Here is a 25,538-nt window from a genome sequence, read left to right as displayed (position 1 = left end):
TCTTTGTCAAAAATCAGTTAATGTATATATGGCCAGTAGGGCCCAAAGGAAAACTACTACTTTACCCTCCAAAGGTTGGCTGAAAAACCAACTAATGAAAGACAGATTAATAAGGGAAAAGACATACAGATTTATTAACACGCATAGGGAAGAATCACAGAGTGATTGCCCCAAGATGTGGTGGGATGCAGATGGGGGTACACACTTTTTCTTAGGGGAAAGGAAGATAGAAAAGTGTGGATGATTTTAGGAAGGTAGTAAATGGTTTTTAGGAGAAGTCCATGGGTTCAAAGAACATTCAGTGGCCTGGGACAAAGTCTGTTGGGCTAACAGAGCAGAGGATGGTTTATGACAAAAGTCTGTCCAGGTATGTTGACAGACTTCAGCCTTTTTTCCTGCAATATGAGGTGTTCAGATAATGAAAACTCAGCCAAGGGACCAGAGGTAATTATTTTCTTCTTTGGTGGGTCCAGACTTCAGGCAGATAAGGGAACTTCAGAGAACACTTCATTCTATGCTTTGGGAGACACAGGGGATTGAGATAGGATGTGGGTAGGTCAGAGAGATGTTGAACTTTCTTCAGTTCAACATCTGAAGCACTATATTTTGAAGTATCAGTTTTGAGGCCCAACAGGGTGTATTTCTGGACTCTGTTCTCTGCCAGTGATCTATTTATCTATCTTTAAACTATATTATATTGATAACTTTAGCTATAAGTCTTGAAAGAAGATAATTTTAGTTCTGTAACTTTGTTACACGTATTAATTACATGTATTTTGTGGCTCTTGAAGTGGTCCCACAACTCATCAATACTTTCTCTCATTCTTTTTATTATTTTTGTCTTCGTCTGTCTCTTTGTTTCATTTGGGTAGTTTCTATTATTATCTTTAAGTTCACCATCCTCTCCTTTTCTGTTTTTGCTGTTGTTTTGCTGTTTTGTGTCCTTTACTTTGCCATATGAATTTTATAATGTTTAATCTCTACAAATAAAAAACTGTTGAGATTTTATTGGCATATTAAATCTAGAGATTAACTTGGGGAGAATGTACATCTCAACCATATTTATTCTTATAACTCATAAATATTACATATCTCTCCACTTATCTATGCTTCTTTAATATTTCACATCAATATTTTGTAGTTTTCAACATACAGGATTTTCACATTGTTGTCAGATGTTTGCATGCTAGTGATGAATTATGTCACCTTTATATTCAAAAAAGTATTTATTTATTCATTTTTGGAAGGTATTTCTACTAAACTAGAATTCTTGGATGACAAGTTTGTGTTTATTTTGTTCTTTTATTATTTTAAATCTGTTGCTTTGCTGTCTTCTTGCATGAACAATTTCTAACCAGGAATCTGCTACAATTCTTATCTTTGTTCATGTAACATGTATTTTCTTCTTTCACTGCTTTTAAGGTTTTCTATTTATCACTGTTTTGATCAGTTTTATTATAATGTGCGTTGGTGTAGATTTCTTCTAGTATCTTGTTCTTGAAGTTCACTGAGCTTCTCGTGCCTGTAGTGTAAGTTTCTTCAAATTTGAAAAAAATCAACCATTATTTCTTCATATGTTTTCTGTTTTCATCTCACTCACTTCTCCTCCAGAGAATCCAATTACTCATGTTTTCTGTGGCTCTTGAAATGGTCCCATAGCTCACTGATGCTTTCTTTCTTTCCTTTTATTATTTTTTCCCTTCTTTCTGAGTTTCATTTAGGTAGTTTCTATTACTACGTCTTCAAGTTCACCAGCCTTTGCTTTTGCAAGCTTTATGTCATATTCCTACCCACTGCATTTTTCTTCTTATAGTTTTAATATCTAAAAGTTTAATTTGTTTTTTTCCCTAACTTCCATGTCTCTACTTAAGTTTTTGAACATATGAAATGCAGGCATAACAAACATTTGACTGTTTTTGTCTACTAATTTTAACACATGTCAGTTTTCAGTTGGTTTTGGTTTATCTCATAAATAAGGATTGTATATTCCTGCTCCTTTGCCTGCTTAATAATTTTCCCATTGAATGCCAGCCATTGTGAATTTTACCTTGTTGGTTGAAGGATAATTTTGTATTCCTATAAATATTCTGCAGCTTTGTTTTGATATGCAGTTAACTTACTTGGAAACAGATTAATGCTCTTGGGCCTTGCTTTTAGAATTTGTTTGACCTAACGGGAGCAGTACTCATTCTAGTGCTAATTATTCCACTTTACTAAGGCAAAACTCTTATGTGAAGCCCACCAAATTCCCTGTGCTTTTTGTTTATTTGTTTTCTGGTCTTCCTAGAGGGAATAGGCACTATTCCTGGCCCCTTGGGCATGGCATGTCAGAAACCCCTATGTATCTTGCTCTTTCCTTATGTCTTATCCTTTCACATAGTTCTACATTTTGTCTCAGGTATTTACTTCATTGCATGAGTTGATCAATACTCAGATGAATACTCAAGAATATGAACTTCATGTTTCTGTACTTCTCTATCGATGCAGCTGTTGATTTTCTGGTACTCTATTCTTCAAACTCTTGCTGTCTTTGTCTCCTGGACCATCATCCTCTCTTCAACTCAGGGAGTCTTCTGTATTCCACGTGAGTTTCCCCTCCCTGAACTGCAGCCTAGAAACTCTCTCAAGGCAGTAAGCTGGGGAGTCATGGAGACTGATCTCATTTGTTTCTTTCAGGAGTCACTGTCTTTCATTTTCTGATGTCCACTGTTTTATAAACTGTTATTACATATATTTGTCTATCTGTTAGTTGTTTTAAGTGGGAAGATAAATACCGTCTCTGTTACTCCATCTCCTACCTTAAATTCTTGAATCTCTCTACTTTCCTATATCTTCCTCTTTCCATGTTTCTTTCACTGCCATCTGCCATGGTTTTGAATTATGGTATCACTGCGTCTCTCCAGATGTCTCAGTTTCATAATCTGTAAAACAGAAATAATAAAAATATCAAACAGGCTTGAAGGTGACATTGATTAAGTGAGATAATAAGTTTAAAGCTCTTACTGTTCTAATATTGACTTTTCCTATCCTGGACTTTTACCCTTTGTATCTAAGAGCCCATTTACCTAAGAAGATTAAAGATTCCAATTGCAGGGATATGGAGGCTACTATTTTAAGTCAGCCATAGTCACCAAAAGGAAGAACACATTTTAAAGTTTGATAGTAACGCTTATCATAATTTTTGGAGAAAAGATTAACGTACAGAAAAAGGGAACTCAGAAAGCAAATTTGCATGCTAGTAATGGTCATCTGAAAGGTAATCATATTTTGTACTATAAGTTGAGATAAACAATTGAGATACTGAAAAATAGACATGTTCAAATATTTTAGATAGAGAATCTACAAGATTTTGTGTGTGTTGGGTAATGGCAAGGAAAAAATAAATGAAAATTAGCAATTCATAAGCGGAAGCATCATTATAAATGAGAAGAAAGACAAAAAATAAGATTTGACATGGATTGTGATGATACAAATCAAGCGATGAAATTTAAAGTTAAACTTTGACTCAAATTGTACAAAAGCAATTTATGTAACCAAAACATTTGTACTCCCATAATATTCTTAAATTAAAAAAAAAAATCTTTCATAAGTTAACAAAATAAAGGTATCAGCAAAAGAAAAGAAAGGAATTCAAATGTATACATCAAGTAAACAAAATTTATAAGTCTGAATCTCAGTATTAAGTCTGAGCTGGAAAAGATAAGATTATTCAGTATATAGAGAATATTTAAATTAATGATGTGATAGACAATAGCTTATAGAAATCAAAGTTCTTAAGCAACAGCAAGCATAAATAATATTTCAAAGGATATAGATAAATATACTCTATTTTGAAATAACCCAAATCTTTCAGACATTGTTTCAGGGAAAAAAAATTATTTCCACTTCACTATGTATTTTGGGTTTGGATTAATGGACAAGTTCTGAACTATATATATAGAAACATTCTCAAAAAAGGCCATTTGCTTTTGGGACTTCTCAGTTTCCCATAGAAAAGATTCTCATATGCTGCCATAGTCTGTTTGGGCTGCTGTAATAAATTACCATAGATGGGATAGTTTAAAAACAAACATTTATTTCTCACTATTCTGAAGGCTAGAAATTCCAAGATTAAGATGCTTGCAGATCTGGTATTTGATACCTCACTTTCTAGTTTGCAGATGGCATCTTTTTGTAATCTTGCATGGTAGAAAGAGGACAAGAGACTACTCTGGGCTCTCTTTTATAAGGGCACTAATCCCATTCATGAGAGCTCCACTCTCATGACCTAATAATCTTCCAAAGGCTCCACCACCTGATCCCATCACCTTGCGGAGTAGGATTTCAAAATTTGCATTTGGGTATGGGAGAGATATAAATATTCTGTCCATAACACGTTCTTATTTTCTATTCTCTAGTCAGCTATTCTCCAAAAATTCCACAAACTCCAAATGTACCTGCAATATGTAAGCTAGGCCTACTGGTAGACCCTGATAAAAAGTTGTATCTTTTCTAATAGAGAGTATCACCTTTATCTTTCTACTAGTAAACATCATAGCATGTTTACAAGGAAGTAAGTCCTAGATCCATCATTCATACTCTGTATCACAAAGAAAAGAAGTCTTGCTAATGTCAACTTTTTGTGTAATTTAAAACCAATTTCGCTTTCTTTCTTTTTTTCTTTTCTGGCCAATAATTTTTATATCACTGGTAGGCTTCAAATTAGTCTCCTGAAATATTTTCTCATTTTGGTGGTAAAAGGGATGTCATATAAGTAGGTTTGTTTCATTTAATTATATTAATAAATACACAAATTCTTTATTGCATCACACATCTATGACAGAGAGATGAAAATGTTACACTGTCAATTTTCATTCCTTCTGAATAGAAATGATCTTTCCCATGTTTAGATTGACTGTGATGGTGATTAGAGGCCACTGTTCAGTAAATTGCAGATTCTGTCTGGTTTAAGCATATCCTGGGTATCATAACATATGATTTTACAGATCTAGGCTTCCAGATATCATGTGTCATTGTTCATCTCTCCCTCTATAGGGACACGTGTTGATCCTTTATGTGTCTGATCTCAGTTGAATCATAGCAGGAGGAGTTTCTCATTTCATCTTTAGCACCTGAGATGTTTGAAGAAAGCCACAATAATGCCATATTTCCCTGTGGCATCTTGTCATAGTTTAGGCTATCCATAGTGCTCTCAAAAATGCACCAACTAAGCCTTGGTCATTAGCCTTACTAACCACAGATCTTTCAAAACACCAGAATTCATACTGTCCTTCAGAGTAAAGGTTTAAGCCTTCTATCAGAACTATTAACGAGTTTGTGTTTTCATCAGTTGGTGATATGACTAGCCAACTCATGAATTATTCTTTATCTTTCCTGACTGCTAGCTGATGTCATTCTGAAATAGTGTGCCCATTAGACCTCTTTTTTAGGGGTATGGGTAATGAGATAATCAACTGAAATTCTAACATCACATCTAGCCTGACATATCCGTATCTAATTAAGTCACCACATAACTTCTTGCCATGGAATATTGTGGCATAGGACAGGCTGGGTACAACGTAGCATGCAGAATTGTAACTCTTGGTCAGAGTCTTACTATAAATGCACTTCAGTATGGTTTTTCATGGATTGAACATCTGTGACTCAAAAGGAGAGTTATTTTTGATATGTGGCCACAATATCAACTCAAAGACCCCATCTTTTTAGGATTCTCAGCTTCCATGCCAGTTTTCTGAAAGGCATTTCATCTTCATTCACTTTTAGTATATTTAAAGGAGCAAGTGCTGACCTTCTGATAAGATGGAACAAATTGGCTTCCCATGTCCTAGGCAGCTGTCTCAATTTGTCAACTTGTTTCAAACCTACAATTTGTATAGAAACTAAGCAACATGAATAAAGTGCAATATTTATCTCAACACATATTTTGGGAAAAAAACAAAATAGTAAATATAGTCCACAAATCATGAATCCAATGTTAGTCCCAACTGGTTGAATCATCTGGGGATATTATAATACCTTTTTTCTCTACATGCCAGATCAAGTATTTAGGCAAAACCCATAAATCAGCAAGAGTCAATTTTCATTCTTTGTACAGATGACTTTTTTAATGTGTCAGATGGCTTTTCCCATGTATGCCATTAGTTAACAACACATTTTAGACATAGCTAAGGATATTATTCTTTTTCTCTGAGACACTCTTATGAGGATTAAAGTTATTTAATCCTTCCCTGGGATTAAAACCTACATATAGTTTCTCTTTCCATTTTCTGTGAACTCTTCTTTTTATCACGTTTTCACCTGCATCCTTTCTTCCTTGATGGGGTGGTCTGGCTTGGACATAATGCTTAACCAGGGACAGACAAAAACATCAGTAATAATTGCCTCCTCATTCCTGTCTTTATCTCATTTCCAGGAATAAGTTTTAGGACTTGATAGGCAAAAATTTATAGGACTGTTTCTACCACCTGGTAATCTGGACACAGTCATAGTCATGCCTACATTACCTACAGGGGCTAAGGATTAGAGCCACTCTGAGGTTCATTTAGAATATTGCTGACAAACTTATTTAATAGATATTGTATCTTATGCATCAATATATTTCTGTCTCCTAGCATATGCAAATGTAGCCCTTGCCTTAGAGAAACAAAATCAGGCAAATCAAAAGAAAAATATTTTAAGGTTGGTGAGATACAAAGTTGTATTATTGTATTATCCCTCAATACCTCGTTCTCATCTCCTGGTCCTAGTAACTGTTCTAGTAGAGTCTTTCCACTTGTGCTGGAGTTAAAATTTTAATTCTTTTAAATTAAATGTCAAGACATTTTTATTTAATTGACTCAGCCAGCCTCTCAAACCTTTCTCACCATTTCTCATTTTAAATAGTACATTTGATGAAACCAATACTCCTAGGGGAGGATATTAAGAATCTGATATATATGTTTAATATTTTATTTTCTTTCTTACTGCTGTACATTTTTATGTGTATACATTGATCAGCATAAATATATTCTGATATTGATAGCCTATTTGCTATTCCAAACCTTAACTGTATTTTCCACAGTTGCTTCTGAAAACTGAATAAACTAAGCATAGAGCAAAATAGGTGTCAATTCTAAACAACACACATTTGTAGCTCCCTGCAGCTACTGGTAGGAGTTCATGTATTCTAGCAGGAGCTGTCCCCTGAGCACTAAGAGTTCTACCTAAAGTCATCTTAAGGAGATTTGTCTCCTGTTGGGGCAAGTGAGTTTCTTACATTAGTGGTTTTATTGGATTTGAGGCCCAACTGTGCACAGTCTGCGCATATCATGCCTACTCATTTCATGAACTCAGGTAGCTGATTATAAAGATCAGACAACGTTATTCTCCATAGCATTCTGATCCCTTTGCTGCCAATTTGATGTTTTTAGAGGTTGTCTATGTGAATTACTTTGATTCTTTATGTAAATTCCCACAGATGCTTCCATAATTGAGTGACTCAAACAGAAGCAGTGTTTGTCATACTGCCAGCTAGAACCTGTTGTCTCAATATACTGTAAGGCCACTGGCAACAGCACAAGAAACTATTAATGTCCAAATACGGTTGTAAGAATGGGAGCCTAATTCTCATACGCCTGCTACTACAAAAACTGCCCACAGCTTCACCTAGTATGAAAATGTACCTTTTGCTCTTCCACTGGGATTTTACACTGTTCACTAAGTATACTGCAACCAATTTCCAAAACAGCAATTTGATCCTTAGTTCTAAACATTAATTGTGGACCATCCATCATGATTGGCTTTGCTGAAAAGGAAACACAGGGTTCAGACCATCCTGTTTTGTGGTCAAGGAGATCTCTCTAAAGCTGTATCAGGCTCTGCAGGCAGTAAAGAAATCTGGTCCAGTGTGTGTGAACATATAGGGAAATTTCCTTAATCCATGATTTTGAATATATCATCTCCATTTTATCAATGAGAATTGTTGTGCTGCCAATCCTGAGATAGGAAACTGGGAGGCCAAACTCGTTAAAAAGTTGCAAGACTGGAACCAAGGTCTCCCACAAAAACAGGAAAACAGGATGCAGTGAAGAAACTGGTTAAGACCAGTAAGAGCCAAGATTGTGACATAAATGACCTCTGCTTGCCATTGTAGTTCATTATAACTTGTTTATAATGTATTAGTATACTAAAAGAAACCCCACCAAGCATCCTGACAATTTGCAATCACCATGGCAACCCCCAGAAGTTACCTTACATGGTATGAAAAGAGGAGGACCTGATTCCTGGAAATCTCTGCCCTTTTCCCAGAAAAACCCATGAATAATCCACCCATTATTTAGCATATAATGAAGAGATAGCTATAAACAGAGTTTCCAGCCATGTACAGGTGCTACTCTCTGTTGCTCTGAGAGATAGCTGCTACTCTGTCTAAGGGGTAGCATGCTTGCTGTTTGTTTGTTTAATAAATTTTGCTTTCATTTCCAACTTAAGGCTCAGGCTTGAATTTTTTACTGCATGAAGCCAAGAACCCTATTGGTCTTCAGGCCAGACCCTCGTTTTGGGGTCCACTTTCCGGTGTGTGTGTCTCTCTCTCTCTTTACCAAAACTATGACAGATAATTCTGACCTCAGAATTATCTGATACCCTTCAGAGACAGGATCTATCTATTTCAAAGCCCAATAACAAATTAGAAATTGTCTTTCAAATAGGATATAAAAGTGGCTGAATCAGACAGTTTTAGAGCTCAAAAGGCAAGAGGTTTTGGATGAATAGTGATATGTGCCGTCTGCCAAAGGGTTCAGAGGGTTTAGTCTGCATGTGTTGTGGTTGCAAGCACATTTAAAATCTTATGATCCCTGGAGTGAAAATGTACCAGTGAGAGTACCTGAACAACTGCCTTTTGTTATTCTTTTCATATTTCGGCCCAGAATCTAATTCCAATTTAGATTTAATTTTGGCAAACTATATGGATAGAAGCCAGCAAAATTCCTAAGTGGAAATGGAGTTCATTAGAACTCAAATACTATAACCAGTCTCTTGGAATATTCTTAAGTGGTAAGATTAGAAAACTATTAATATAACTGTTTCTCATATTTTCACGAGTACCCTTGGTTTCATTGGCATACGCAATTTCCCAAAATTTCACACATTCGGCTAGACCTTGATGTTTAGCTGGATTCCACAGCCAGTATTTTTTTTACCCTACATGGGTGATTCTAGTATGTAACTTGTTTTGTGTTTGTTTCCATAAGGAGTCAACAAATATGTCACCAATGTAGAAGACACACTTAATGATTTTCAGGTCCACGTACCTACAATATCAGATTAAGACTGTACTGGTGAACTCAAATATCTTGAGTCAAGACATAAAGTTATAGTTCATATCATTCATATATTTATAGTCATGGTGTCTTTTGCTGGCTCCAGGCTCAACTGCAGACTTTCTTCCTCCTTCCATTAACATTTCATTCAGATATTTCTGGATTGAAAACATGAGGTCACAATACAAAGTTAAGGAATTGGGATCTGCTTCAACTTTTTAAAAAAAGTTGAAGATGTGAAAAGTTATTGTCATCAGTTGGTTTGATCAAGAATTAAATATAAGAAGTCTAACAGCTGAGGTAATTTGATATAAAGAAAAAACAGGAACTTTGGAGTCTGACATAGATGGGTTTCAATCTTGCCTGCATCACTTGAAACTACATAATATTGAACAATCTTTACCCAAAAACTATACTCATCACCTTTTTCATCTAAACAGTGTGGATGATAATATATCATACCTTGCAAGGTTGTTCAAAGAATTAGAGAGAATTTCTGGAAAGTGTTTGTTCCAATAGAGTAGACACCTCAAGAAAGTTGGTGTTATTAATTATTAATTTCAATAAACTGAGGTAATACTTGAATAAGATAAAATAAGATAAAATATTTAGAAAGAGTTAACTGGTAGAATAAGTTAAATAATCAGTCAAGTCCTATTGATGAATAGATCCTGAAAAGACAGGATCAATTTGTTATTTTAACTGAATAGATGTAGATCATGTTGGCATCTAAAATGACAGAGTTAAATACTATAGCCATGCTGCTTATATTTTAAGCCAAGTAATTAGATTCTCTTCAACAACTTTCTATGGTACCTGAATTGGTTATATGTTTGTGGTGTTTTCATATTTTATTATAATTTTTATCATAATTCTACTGATATTATTTTAAATAATTGATGTGAGAAAGAATCATAAGGATTCTACAAAGGAGAATCTTCACAAGACCTGTCTAATCTTCATTAGATAGATTTCTACCTATTTTTAATTAACAGGAAATATTTAGGTTTCATAATTAGTTCCAAGAGAAAAGATTCACTGTCATGGTTCTGTTTCTTGATCTTCTTCCTCTCCCACACAGACACCTTTTCTTACATCTATCCAGGCAGGTGTAAGTGATAACAGTGGTATAGCCAAGAATGTCATTATGAGGAATTTTATCTCATTATATGGGAAACACTGTGCAACATAGACATCTTCTAATTAACAACAGCAATTAAGAATAATCTTTTGCTGATACCCTATTTCCTCTGGCAATTTATGGCATACTTTGCTGACATTCCAGTAAACTTTTGACTTGTTAGTAGAAAACTTTCACCTTCTTGTTCCCACTGATTACACTGCACATAAGGGTCACTGATGTACAGCATTTTGCTTTCCTTTTGTGCCAGGGGCTTATTCACTGAGCTATTGTTCTTCATTCCTCTAACCTGTACTATTTTCTGTCTTCCTAGGGTAACTCATTATGGTAGGGCATCTAGTCTGAACTCCTCGTTTAGTATGCTTTTATAAGAATATGCTAGTATCAAAATTTATATTTCTGAGGATAACTTAATGCAAGAAATGAGATTTATTTTCAATAATATTACTTTTAAAATATTTTATAAGTACTAGCAGGACAATTTTCACTCAAATTTGTGTTACAATTTTCAATCGTTAATGGATTTATTTTGTTATGTTTTTAAATCATAGCAATGCATTATGTACTCAAGACCCTGCTGAGGGGTGGATGAGGGAGGTAATAAAAATTAAAAAAAAAAAACCCTGCTGAAATATCTAATGTCATTAAGAGTTATCTAAGAATGAAAATACAACAGGGTATGACTAAACAAAATAGTATTTTTTAAAAGGAGAAGTTTGTGTTTGTATCACATTGTGATCCAGTCTTTAATAAAATAGATAATTAAATATGAATGTATGAAAATACAAAAGAATACATTTAAAACTTTAATTTTCATTTTTCACAAAGATAATAATTTCACAGGATTGTAATACAAAGAAGAGCAAAGATTAGGTAAAGAAAGAAAAGAGATTTTGGAAGCATATGTCATTTATTATTTAAAAAAACTGAATTAAAAAAAACTATTTAGAAGTCAGGTGCAGTGACTCATGCCTGTAATCCTAGCACTATGGGAGGCCAAAGCGGGAGGATCTCTTGAGCTCAGAGTTCGAGACCAACCTGAGCAGAGCAAGATCCCGTCTCTAAAACAAAACAAAACAAAGCAAAACAAAAAAACCTACTTGGTAACAGAAAAGAAAATACAAATTTATATCTTTATATCACTGGGGACTGAGTTATTCCAGGTAATTTCTGTCTCACTGTGTAAATAAATAATCTGTCACTTGATTTGGAAAGACTGATGTGGGGCCGGGCGCGGTGGCTCACGCCTGTAATCCTAGCACTCTGGGAGGCCGAGACGGGTGGATCGCTGGAGGTCAGGAGTTCGAGACCAGCCTGAGCAAGAGCGAGACCCCGTCTCTACTAAAAATAGAAAGAAATTATATGGACAACTAAAATATATATATACAAAAAATTAGCCGGGCATGGTGGCACATGCCTGTAGTCCCAGCTACTCGGGAGGCTGAGGCAGTAGGATCGCTTAAGCCCAGGAGTTTGAGGTTGCTGTGAGCTAGGCTGATGCCACGGCACTCACTCTAGCCAGGGCAACAGAGTGAGACTCTGTCTCAAAAAAAAAAAAAAAAAAAAAAAAAAAAAAGACTGATGTGGAATTTTACATAAAGAAGATAACTTTAAAACGTTAAGTGAAAAGTGGTTGAAATTCAAAAGGTAGAAACCCCCAAGGTTGTATCACTCCCAGATTGGAGAACTCCAGAGAAGAATTTCTGAGTCTAAAAGCAACATGCAAGTACCATTTCATTCTCTTCCTCCCCATAAAATACCTATAGGGGACTTCTCTGACTGAGAGAAAGGCAGCAACTGTCACATAGTCACAGGACATGCCCTGGCCCCTAGAGGAAGTAACCAGTGGCTTTTATGTTATCAAGTCAAAAATAAAAACAAAAACAAAAAAACACAACTCTTTATAGTCCATTTTGGTTGAGGAAAATATCACAATGAACAGGGAATTTGGTGGGAGTAAGGGAGAAGAATTATTTGAGTAAATAGTTACTGAGTCTGGTCTGCTTTGCTAATTTCTTTTATAAATACATTAAAAGTATACAATTTAGTCTTTGACTTTATGCAAATTATATTAAAAGAAAAGGATAAACTCACCTGACACATGAAACAAATATTCAAGTTCCAAAGTGGCAGTAGAGGAAAATGCTACATATTTTAAAAATGAAAATACATATATATAAGAGAAAAATAAATGTATCTGTATTCATAGTAAACGTTTCTTAGTCTTCAGATTTCACTTACTTGAAGCATATTGACAAAGTTCTAGAAAAATAAAACATTTTTCTGATTTTAGTTATGTATTGGGAAGTACAATATGTACTTATGTACATAAGTACAATATGTACAATATGACATCTATTTTGCATCTATTATTGGGCAATTAAGCCGAACATGTACTCTGTTAATCAATCAGGTAAGTACGGGAGGAGTTGATCTCAGCAAGATCCTCTTTTTAGTCCATCATCATTTACTGTAAATAAGAGTCTGCTAAGATTGTGCAACACACTGTGTATGCAAAAAAGGGCTATCCCACTGTGTTTTTGTATGGCTTCACTTACAAAGGGAAAAAAAAAAAAAAGATCACCCTCTACATTATAATATAGTTCTCAGTATTTGGCACTGTGCAGCCTTTCAGATTCCTGAACAAGAAAAGTTTTATTAAAGAAGTTTTATTAAAAACACAAAGTAAAAACTGCTTTCAGTTTTGTCAGAGGTGAAAAATGAGATGTTGATTTATAAAATGGCTACGAAAGAGTCCCTGCTAATGGCCAAACTATGATCCAGAAATTAGACCAAACATTATTTACAAATACTAATTATATTCAAATGAAATTTGTACTTTGATAAGTTAATACAAAAATTTATTTAATGGAAATTGAATGTGTACAGGATAAATATGGTTATATCAAATCAGTAAGAATAATATCTCTTCGTTATGCTTCTCTTTGATGTGTTTCCCCAAATAAGCTCCCAAACAGTACTTCTTTTAAAGCAATTGCAGAAATATTCACAAAACGAAAGGGTGAGGAGAGGGAAAGAGAAAAAGAAAGAGAAGGAGAGAGAGAAAAGAGAAGAAAGTAACAAATTTAGAAAGAGAAAAACTAATGTTTAAGAATTAAACAGTATAGTCTATGAAGTTGATGTTTTCTATTAAAGACAAACTTTACAGTACCTAGAATAGTACTGTAGACATAATATTACTCCATAAATATTTCTTTGACTTCTTGACTTCTTATAGTAAGCCTCAATTCATTTTTTCATGAAAAACCGATACTGAAGATTCATGAGGATTCTACACTGCAATCCAAAGAAAGTATTCTGTGTTTAATAGAAATGATTTCATCTATTTGCTTTATCTAATTCTGTATACCTAATCTCAGCAACTGGTTGTGCCACATAGTAGCTGGTCAAAATATTGTTAGATAAATGAATGAATTAAACTTAGAAAATTTTGTGTAGTAAATCCCTTCTCTAGGAAGATGACATTTCAGAAACATGTACATATATCAAAAATATAGACCACATCCTTCAAACTCAAGTGTCCAGGAAACACAATATCTTTATTTTCTAATAGTCTTTCAATTTTGAACTCAGTCCCTGTATGACCTAGGTGGCAAAACAGTTCATATTAAACCTTCTAGAGCTGAGGTCCCCAACCCACGGGAGGCAGACTGGTACCGGTTTGTGGCCTGGTAGGAACCAGGCTGCACAGCAAGAGGTAAGATGCAGAGAGAGCTTGTGAAGCTTCATCTGGATTTGCAGCCACTTCCCGTCACTCACATCACCACATAAGCTCCACCTCTTGTCAGATCTGAGTGGCATTAGATTCTCATAGGAGTGGGAACCCTACTGTAAACTGCACATGGGAGGGATCTGGGTTGTGTGCTCCTATGAGAATCTACTGCCTGATGATCTGAGGTGGAGCTGAGGTGGTGATGCTAGTGCTGGGGAGTGGCTGCAAATACAGGTTATCATTAGCAAAGAGGTTTGACTAAACAATAAATGTAATGTGCTTGAATCAGCCCAAAACCATGCCCCCACCCAGCCCTGGTCCATGGAAAAATTGTCTTCCATGGAACCAGTCCCTAGTACGAATATGAAAAAGTGGGGGACTGCTGTTCTGAAGATCTCCCCTTATTTGGGATCATGCTATAACTCTGGGTTTTCCTTAAAAATCCTAAATCATCCAATGTGATGGTAGATCTGGACCTCTACTTTTCTGGGTGTCCACTGGTCCTGTCTGTCCACATGGCTTTCATGTTCAGTGGTTCTTTACTGTTGCATACAGTCTCTGGCCCTGTGCAGTGGCTGGTCCTGATTTTCATATGGGAGGGAGATAGCAATTGCAATTTAGGTGAAAGAGAAATGCTAACAAACTTATCTTGAAACTGGGTTTGCATAGCTAACATTCTTTTATAATTTGAATTGTGTGTTTATTTGGTTAGGCTTTCAGGGAGCAGGATGGACTCACTAGCAACACTGATCAGGCCCCGCCCCAGCCACCCTGATGTTATTACTACTATTACGCTATGTTCAGGGGTCAAAATCTTTCTGTATTTCCTTGCTTTGGTTAGTGCACAGTAAACTTTTGGAAGACCTGTGATTCCATCCCTCTATATTCATCATGCTATACTCTGGAGTTTTGAAATTTTGGCAAATAGGAACAAAGTATTCTTCACTCTTATAATCAAATGGAATCTCACTCTAGACAAGGCAAAATTATTCTCCCTTTATGTTTTTTGCAAAACATATTTTCTGTGCCCAAACCCTCTTCACATTATGACCTCTTAATTATATCATGGGCCTAAATTTTTGGAATTACCATTTTTTTTTTTTTTTGAGACAGAGTCTCACTCTGTCACCTGGGCTAGAGTGTCATGGCATCAACCTAGCTCACAACCTCAAACTCTTGGGCTCAAGCCATCCTCCTGCCTCAGCCTACAGAGCAGCTGGGACTACAGGTGTGCACCACCACACCTGGCTAATTTTTTTTAATTTTAGTAGAGACGGGGGGGTCTTGCTTTTTGTTCAGGCTGGTCTTGAACACCTGACCTCAAGTGATCCTCCTGCTTTGGACTCCCGGAATGCTAGGATTACAGGCATGAACCACCATGCCCAGCCTAGAATTACCAAATATTTATGTACATTTTCCCCCTGTATATCCTACACCTTTATACATAACCTACTTGAATGCAAAAAAAAAAAACATGGAAATTATGGGAATAAAATATTTACTATAACAAAATATTTTGCAGGTTATATGTACTAAAAGCTTGGAATAAAGAAATGTGATAACTTATATTTTAGTCAGAATTGTCCAAATTTATTTGAGTAAGAAACACTTTTATCCCTTCTAGTCTTTTATATTAACATGCAGTGGCAGAGTATTCCATAGAATATCTTTAGGGAAAGCTTATTTAGCTCCTTACAAAGATGGAAATATGAATATTTATGTTGAGGTATGAAGTATCATTAACTGAAACTGGTAATTATGAGGTTACAAATAGGCAATAAGAGAAATCTAAAAATAAGGATTTGTTTAATTTGGAGAAAGTGACTAAATGGTTACTGTCATCAGGTATAAAGTGAATTATTTTGGAAAATAGGAAATAATGGCTTTTCTTTTTCACTGAATAAAAGAAATGACCAAATATTGAAGCAAGAAGTTGGTCAATTAAAAATGAGTCATTCATTTTAAAATGCAAATACTAAGCTTAATCACACACACAAAAATCATATGGGATTTTAATTCCTGGAGAATTTTAAAGACAAGTTATTAAAATCTCTTTACTAACAAATATACAATTCAACCTGTATGCACTGCATAGAAAGAAAAAAAATGTTCAAATTTTATTTTTGATTTTTTAGTCCCCCAAATAGAACTAGTTTATTGTTCACTCTGTAGTATGCTCTTATGTTATATCCATTTACCTTAAGTTTAAATTCTCATCTAAGATTAGAGAAAACCTCTATGTTAGAAGGCAGTAAGGTGATTTAGTTACAAAGATCTTGGTGTTGGGGTTATTTTTGCCAAAATCAATTCCTGTAGCAGCTGTCCTACAACTGTTATTCAGACACTTTGTATATATTATTTTCTTTCTTATAATATAATTTTTAAAGCTCCTGACACTAATTGCAGATTTTGACTTCCTGAATTCCTGATTTCTATATTTTTTTAGAGTGTACTGATTATGCCAAAATTATCTGACTTATGGCATCTATACTTTGCCTAATAACTAGCCTATGAACTAGCTTGTGCCTATGAACTAGCTTGACAACTGGTTCCAAGATGTCTTGCTATATCACATCTGGCATTGACCTCTAAAGTTTTTTATCAATTGCTCTTACCACTTCACACTATGTTTCATTTTCCCATATATCTGAATGTAAAATGTTTGTTTCAGCCAAAGACAAACAAAATTTGTAGGGGTGAGGGAGGGTTGCATGCATTATTATATATACCAGTAACTAAAATTTATATTCTTGTTGTATTCTAATACTTAGAACAATATCTGGCAAAGAGTAAAATTTCAACAAATATTTCTTTGAGAAAGGAATGAGTGACTGTGTGAGTTAATGGATGTATGTCAAACTAAGATTGGGTCCTAATAAAACAGACTGCTTACTCTGAAAGCTTTTGGATCAGTATAAACAAACAAACAAACAAAACAGTAATGGGAATTGGAATTATGAATGGGATGAATTAACTGATCATGGAGGAACTTTTATATTTTAAAATTTAGAAATGTAAGTAGATGCTCTTCTCTGAAGAACCTAACTTAATTTGAAAAGATTAGCAACAGATGACCTGTCTGGGAAGGGGCACACTGGGATGACAGAAATAGGCAGGAGGAAGGATGAGAGTTAAATTTTTGTTTGCTTGTCAATTTGATTATTTTTCTTCATTTATTTCAAAATACCAAAGCATACAAAAGTTTTGTTACCTGGATGGCTTTTATGATGCTTTAGTCAGGGCCATAAGGGTGCCCATTGTCCAAATAGTGTTCATTGTACCTGTTAGGTAGGTTGTTACTCCTCTCTTCCTCCTCTCTCCCCCCTTCTTGATTTCCAATGATTTTTACTTCTTTTTGTGTACACATGTGCCCATTAATTAGTTCCAAATTATTAGAGAGTGCGTGTGGTGTTTGTTTTTCCATTCTTGAAATATTGCACTTAGGATAAAGGTTTCCAGTTCCATCCAAATTGCTGCAAAAGACATTAATTCATTTCTTTTTATGGCTGAGTAGTACTCCATGGTGTGTGTGTGTGTGTGTGTGTGTGTATACACATATACACTATATTTTGTTAATCCACTCATGAATTGATGGGCACTTAGGTTGATTCCACATCTTTGCAATTGTGAATTGTGCTGCAATAAACATTCAAGCTCAGGTGTCTTCTCTATAAAATTACTTCTTTTCCTTCGGGTAGATACCCAGTAGTGGGATTGCTGGGTCAAATGGCAAGTCTGCATTTATTTCTTTAAGAAATCTCTATACTATTTTCCATAGAGGTTGTACTAGTTTTCAGTCCCACCAAGAGTATATAACTATTCCTTCTTCTCTGTATCCTCACCAACATATATTGTTTTTTGACTTTTGAGTAATAGCCATTCTGACAGGGGTAAGGTGATATCTCATTGCAGTTTTAATTTGCATTTCTCTGATGATTAGTTATGTTGAGCATTTCTTAATATGTTTATTGGCCATTTGTCTATCTTCTTTTGAAAAACTTCTGTTTGTGTCTTTTGCCCACTTTTTAATTGGGTTGTTTTTTTTCCTTGCTGATTTGTTTTAAGTTCTTTGTAGATTCTGGAAATTAGACCTTTATCAGATAGTTTGTGAATATTTTCTCCCATCCTGTAGGTTGTCTATTTACTTTGTTGATTATTTTCTTGCTGTGCAGAAGTTTTTAATTTATTCATGTCTAATTTGTTTATTCTTATTGCTATATTTGCCTTTGGGGTCTTAGTCATACATTCTTTGCCTAAGCTGATATATAGAAGAATTTTTCCTACATTTTCTTTAAGAATTTTTATGGTTCATGACTTACTTGTAAATCTTTTATCCATCTTGAATTAATTTTTGTATATGGAGAGAGATATGGGTCTTATTTCATTCTTCTGCATGTGGCTATTCAGTTTTCCCAGCACCATTTATTAAATAGGACTTCCTTTTCCCAGTGTATGTTGTTGTCAGCTTTGTAGAAGATCAGAGGATTGTAGGTAGATGGTTTTATATCTGGGTCCTCTTAAAATAGAAATTTTTAAAATAATCTTTGAGTTAAGTTGACTGAAGTAATAAGTAACTGTGGTTGCGTTTAGCCATTCAGGGGTATAAATATTACCTTCCTTTTTCCTTTTCATTATCTTGACAATAAAGAACACATTTATTTTGAATAAACCTGTCTTTATGGATAGATGGAATAGGTGATATGAGTTAGGCATTCTGTTGCAGGTCAATGCCCAAAAAATACCCTTCTCAATCTAGATACTGCCCATTGAATCCTGTGAGTTCTATTCTATGAGATTCCCCTATAAAATATAAACATTCATGGGAGTTTTGAAAATAATAATAATGAGAATATAAACAATTATTACTATAATGACAATGGCTAACATTTTATAGTGTTTACTATGTGCTGGGCACTTCTCAGCACTTTACATATATGAATTCATTTAATCATCACAATAAATCTAGGAGGAGATACTATTATATTCTCAATTTTACAGGAAAAACAACTGAAATACAGAAATGTTAACTCATCCAAGGTCACATGTCTATTATTGGCAAAACTGGAATATATTATGCAAAAAAATCTCTCTATGATGTAAGGACCAATCAGAATCACATTTCCCCAAAGGGAACAGAACACAGTCGACCATAATACGGACATATTAAGTGTCTGGATAAGGAAGCATATATATGCATGAGGGAGAGAAGTAGGAAATATAAATAAAAATGGTGCGTCACTGATGAAGAAAACTAAAATAATTCAAGAAAGGAAGTAGCTTTAGTGACAAATTTTGGCTACTCTAGGGTTTTTATTAGCAGGGTTTTTTAAAAAAAAATTTTTTTCTGGATTGCATTTATAAAAATACTATTTGTTTAAATCTTTTATTCATCAACCAAAAATAAAATGTTTAGGTCATTTTTGTTCCTTATTTATAATGAAAATTTAAACTTCTAATCTTCAGCAAGGTGTTTATCAAGTTTATTGATCAAAATGTCTTCTGGTCTGGCATGGTGATGCACACCTGTGATCCCAGTACTTTGGGAGGCTGAGGTGGGAATATTACTTGAGGCCAGGAGTTGGACACCATCCTGGGCAATATAGTGAGACCATACTTCTACAAATAAATTTTTAAAAAATTAGCTGGGCATAATGGTACATGCCTGCAGTCTTAGCTACTCAGGAGGTTGAGGCAGGAGTGTTGCTTGAGCTCAGGAGTTGGAGGTGACAGTGAGCTGTGATCATGCCACTGGACTCCAACCTCAGCAACAGAGCAAGATCCTGTCTCTTAAAAACAAAATAAAATAAATAAAATAAATTGGACCTAATCAAATTAAAAAGGTTCTGCACAGCCAAGGAAACTATCATGAGTACAAACAGACAACCTACAGAATAGGAGAAAACATTCACATGCTGCATATTCGATAAAGGGCCGATAACAAGAATCTATATAGAACTCAGGAAAATCACCAAGAAAAAAATCAAACAACCCTATCAAAAAGTGGACAAAGAACATGAACAGAAACTTGTCAAAAGAAGATAGACTAATGGCCAACAAACATCTGAAAAAATGCTCATCTCTAATCATCAGAGAAACGCAAATCAAAACAACAATGAGTTATCACTTATCTCCAGTGAGATTGATCTTTATCAAAAAGTCCCAAAACAAAAAATGTTGGCATGAATGTGGAGAATAGGAACACTCATACACTGCTGGTGGGACTACAAACTAGTACAACCTCTATGGAAAGCAATATGGAGATACCTCAAAGAGATACAAGTAGAACCACCATTTGATCCAGCAATCCCAATACTGGGCATCTACCCAAAGGAACAAAAGACATTCTGTAAGAAATGACATCTGCACTAGAATGTTTATAGCAGCACAAGTCACAATTGCAAAGATGTGGAAACAACCCGAGTGCCCCATCAATACGTGAGTGAATTAATAAAATGTGGTATATGTATACCATGGAGTTCCACTCAGCCACAAAAGAAAACAAAAAATGGTGATCTAGCACCTCTTATATTATCCTGGATAGAGCTGGAGCCCATTCTACTAAGTGAAGTATCCCAAGAATGGAAAAACAGACACCACATGTACTCATCATCAAATTGGTATTAACTGACTCAACTGACCAACACTTAAGTGCACATATAGTAGTAACACTCATTGAGTGTCAGGCAAGTGGAAGGGGGTGGAGGGAATGTTTATATACCCACTCCCTTTTGATAGCTGAATAGCATTACATTGTATGAATGTACAGCACTTTGTTTCCCTAGCTGTTGAAAGTGGACACACGTGCTTAGCCAGTCAGATGCTCCCTCCAAAGACTTAAAGTTCTGATGGGCTGAAACAAAGACATCATCAAAGTGGAGAGATCATTCACAGTGACAGCACTGAGGGAGTCCAGAGGCAGCAACGATTTAGTGATAGTGACAATGATTAGAATGGGATACTAAACATAAAGTTTCATTTGTACCCTCATACCTACATTTTCACTACTCAGGTTTTCTTAGCTCTGCCCATATTCCTAGACTGATTCTCCAGCCTTCCATGAATTCCTAGAGCTTATTGATATCCTTCCAATTAAGTTTCTGCTTACTATGTTAGAACTGCTTTCTACTGCTTGCCACCATCCCACCATCAACCTTTGTTGGTTGACTCAATTTCTTCCATACTTTAAGATTATATGTCCAACTCCCTCATTTTGTACGTAATCTGAGGTGTCAAAAGTTTAAAGGTTCTGATCATAGCAATAGTTACTGACAGTACCTAAAAAAATTTCCTTGCTACTGGACCAATGATTGCTTTTAATTGAGATAGTTATTAGAATTAAGGATCACGAATTTTCTTATTTATTTATTCATTAATTCATTTATCAGAAAATAAGTACAAAATTGTTGATATGGAAAAATGTCCAATGCATTATTTTAGATTAAAAAAAGTGTGCAAGTGCTAAATACATATGATCATTTGTCATACAAAAGACATGTGTGTACATTTTTATACATATATGGACATGCTGTATTCAAAATTGAAAATATAATAATGTTTGCATGTGGGTAATGATAACTTGAAAAATCATATTATGAGATTATTTCTATTATCCACAATAAACATAAATTGCTTTAAAATTAGGAAAAAATAGATTTTATAAAATGAAGTCTATCCAATCTATTTTGTTCTTTTGACATTTATAACAAGATAAGATATAGTTGTATCACTGTTTGTACTATATTTTTGCTAGAGAGAGTGAGATATATAAACAAGAAAATGATACAAGGTAATTTTTTCAAATGTAAGCAGACATAGTACTTTAAAGTGCTCTTAGAAAGAAGTGACCTTTCTGCTTGGGTCAGAGAAAAAGGTTCAGATAGAAGGAAATATTACCATTCTTCCTGGAAGAAAGCAAGGTTACATGTTTTCAGGGAATGTGTTGTGGCTGGAGTTCTCTATATGTTGGAAGAAGTGGAAAAACAGAAATTTGGAAAGGAAAATTAGAGATTTATGTCCAACCTATTCTTTTTCCAAAAAGAAATCTCAATTGGTTGTAAGATGAATTAGAACATTGGATAAAGTGAATCTCCTTTTAACAAAGCAATGGAACCTTTTGACTGACAGCTTCTAGAAAGATTTTCTTGATCCCAATGACTTTAACTTTATAATTAACTTCTATTTATCACAAATTGATATTGAGTAAACAATTCTTTGAAAATAAATTTACTGAAATTTAAAAAGTGACTGATATAAGAACAATGACAAATGACAGTACAGCTGTTACTGAGGTATGATAAAATAACAAAGGCACTGTGATATTAGCAGAGGTCTGATAAGCTTTAAAATAAAATAGTTGAACAATTTGAGGTTTGGGGTTAGAAACTGGTATTCTCAAATTTATTTATGACATTTAATTTCTTAAAGTCATACATTTTAGGTAAGTTAAGTAAGTTTTCAGTTTTTCTCTTCATAATCATAATTGTGATGGAAGATGTGTGGTATCATGAAAATAAAAGCAGTCATGGAATCAAGGTCTGTATTCTCTGAATATTTCTGAACATTTATCAAGACTCATTCTGTCCTTCTCAGACTTACCTTTCCAAAGGATACCTTTAAAAGCATATTGGTAAATGAAGGGGCTGGAACTGTGCAGTTAACTTTAGTCCGTGTTCTGAGAATCTGTGATGGTAGAGATGGAGGGTTTATCAACAAGGATAAAGAACTTTTATAGCAACAAGGATAAAGAGCTTCTCTTCTTCATTCCCTCCACTTTCTTTCAACCTAAACAGTTCCACTCTTTAGATATTTAAAAGTTTTATTAGATGAAAGTGACTTGTAATTAAATTTGAAACGCTTTGAATTAGATCTCTCCAAAAATCTTAACCAACTTAAAAAAAGGATTCATTGGTTTCATTTCTCTGTTCATATTATATTCAGCTACTAAATCTAATGAAATGTACATACGGTTGATGTAATGCCTTTTATAATTTGCAGGATTGCTACAAACTCATCCTTAACATTTGTAAATTTCCTTCTTTAGAAAAGAATGTGGTATAGGTCACCATGTAACTGTTTTATTATTTGGATATCACAATTTAATCCAGGAAAATAATTGCAGAACTGCATAGTAAAATAAACTTTCCAGTAAAATCAGAAACAAAATTTGTGTAGTTGACCAAAAGCTTATTTATTTTTTCTCATATGTTTCATGTAGAACAAAAAAAAAAATCTCATTGAAAAGTCTCACCATCAGTAAAATGCAACAATTGAAACAGATTCAAAATCATTTTACAGAGATTTTTTTAAAAAAATGAAATGTAGTTTGGCATATCTGGAGAACAAATCTATTTAAACTCAATAGGACACTTATCTCTTTTTTTTCCCCTTAGGCAATCCTGTCAGATACAGAGTAGAGTAGCATATAGCAATTACCGTCATATTAAAATGACAAAATTTAGCTTCTAAAAGGGTTAGAGGACTGGAGTATGAAAGAAAAGAGGATTATAAGGCACAGAGAAACACAAAGAAAAACCATTAACTATTCATTCTTGTACACAGGAGAATTTAAAGATACATTAAAGAATCTGGGTGTAGGTTTTACCATCACTTATGGAAGGTATTTAGGGAAATAGTGAGATTTTTTACTTCCATTTAACCTTGATATGAATAAGACTTTTCATATACAAAATATGTTTTTGAAACATAACTATTTAATAAAGTTTTCAAATGTTTTTTAATTAACTTTATTTTTAAACAGTTTCAGAATTATAGAATGTTACATTCTGAATGTTTATATCCCTCCAAAATTCATATGTTGAAATCCTAACCATCAAGGTGATGGTATTAGAAGTTCAAACACTTTTTTTTGTCTCTTTATTTTTGCCTTTTCCAGAATGTCATATAATTGGAATGATACAGTAGTAGACTTTTCACGCTGGCTTTTTTAACTTAGATATATGAACTTTGAATCATCTCTGTCTTTTCATGACTTAACAGTTCATATTTTTCATTGCTGAATAATATTCTCTTATATGGGTATACTATGCTGTGTTTCTTCATTCGCCTATTGTAGGGCATCCTGATTGCTTTTAATTTTTGGTGATTACAAATAAAGCTTCTACAAACAGTCTTGTATAGGTTCTGTAAATACATAAGTTTTTAAATGATTTGAGTAAATGTCTAGGAATATGATTGCAGGACTATATTGTAAGACTTTGTTTACATTTGTAAAAGATTACCAAACTATCTTCCAAAGTGGCTGCACCATTTTGCATTCCTACCAGCAATGAATGAGAGTTTCTGTTGTTCCATATCCTTCTGAGCAATTGGTGCTGTCAGTGTGATAGGTATTATAGGATTATGGTCCTTCAGTTTATGTGAAGTGAGGCTCTCATAGTCTTTTGCATTAGAGAGCAAGCCTTTGTTATGGAGAATGTTCTGGGTGTATTTCATAATGATTAATGTTTCCATCCCTATGCTCTTGACTTTTCTTAGTTTAAGAACCCGCTGAGGTTCCTGGAAGTAAATTCATGGAAGTGTAGGAGCTTCTGAAGAGTGGGACCCCCAGAAATTTCTCACTCTCGTGCAAGTTTACAATCATCCTCCAACAGTTCATGAAAATCATCATTTAAGTATTCCAGTTAGTATATGACTCTAGTGGTTTCTGATCCAAGTAAGCTGATCTTGACTGGGATTTTATGTATTCTCTTGTTTCTCCAGATTCTGGGGTGGTGATTTGCCCAGAGACCTCAATTCTCTAATGGGTTAAGAAAGGTTGCTGATTTTTAATTTGCTCAGCTTTTATTTTGTTGAAAGGATGGGATTATCTACCTCCAAAGCCATTACATGTAGAAGCTAAGATTTAAAAGTCAGCTTCAAATAATATTTTAATTGTTAATTTGAATGTATTTACTGATACTCTGTGGTCATTGTAGTCCACTGAATCTTTTTTTTTCTCTCAAAATCTCTCTCATATCTACTGCCAAAGCTTTCCCTTTTCAAACCCATAAATCCATGAATCTTCCCACACACCCACAATCCATTTTCAATGTAAAGTGCCTTGAGTTATACATTCAATGAGTCACTTAATATACCTGTGCCTCAGTGTCTCAATCCCTAAAATGAAAGTTATAATCTGGCATACTGTGCTAGATTTTCTGTAAATTTCCTTTCATTGCTAATTGCTGAAGCATTAACTGGGAACTTTTTAGAAATGCAAGTTGTTGGGCCCCACACCAGAACTAAAGAAACTCTGCATATGGGACCTAGAATCTCATTTTAACAAGCCCTTCATGATGGCTTCGATGCAAGTCACATTTGAAAACCACTACTTTAGAACAATGTATTCTTTTAAATAATCCTATTC

The 25,538-nt window shown here is 34.5% G+C and overlaps 1 long non-coding RNA gene across 1 annotated transcript in view; it reads left to right on the top strand.

Annotated features, from left to right (window-relative positions):
* The first annotated feature begins 370 nt into the window (after nucleotides 1-370).
* LOC138386191 (uncharacterized) overlaps nucleotides 371-25,538 on the top strand; it is a 53,387-nt gene continuing 28,219 nt past the window's right edge. Inside the window, exons 1-2 of the long non-coding RNA XR_011233877.1 lie at nucleotides 371-444; nucleotides 24,893-24,946. This is a non-coding gene — a long non-coding RNA (uncharacterized lncRNA). The remainder of the gene's footprint in view (nucleotides 445-24,892; nucleotides 24,947-25,538) is intronic.

This window comes from Eulemur rufifrons, chromosome 7 (assembly GCF_041146395.1).
Source record: "Eulemur rufifrons isolate Redbay chromosome 7, OSU_ERuf_1, whole genome shotgun sequence".
Classification (NCBI taxonomy): domain Eukaryota; kingdom Metazoa; phylum Chordata; class Mammalia; order Primates; family Lemuridae; genus Eulemur; species Eulemur rufifrons.
This window is presented reverse-complemented; position numbering and strand designations above follow the sequence as displayed.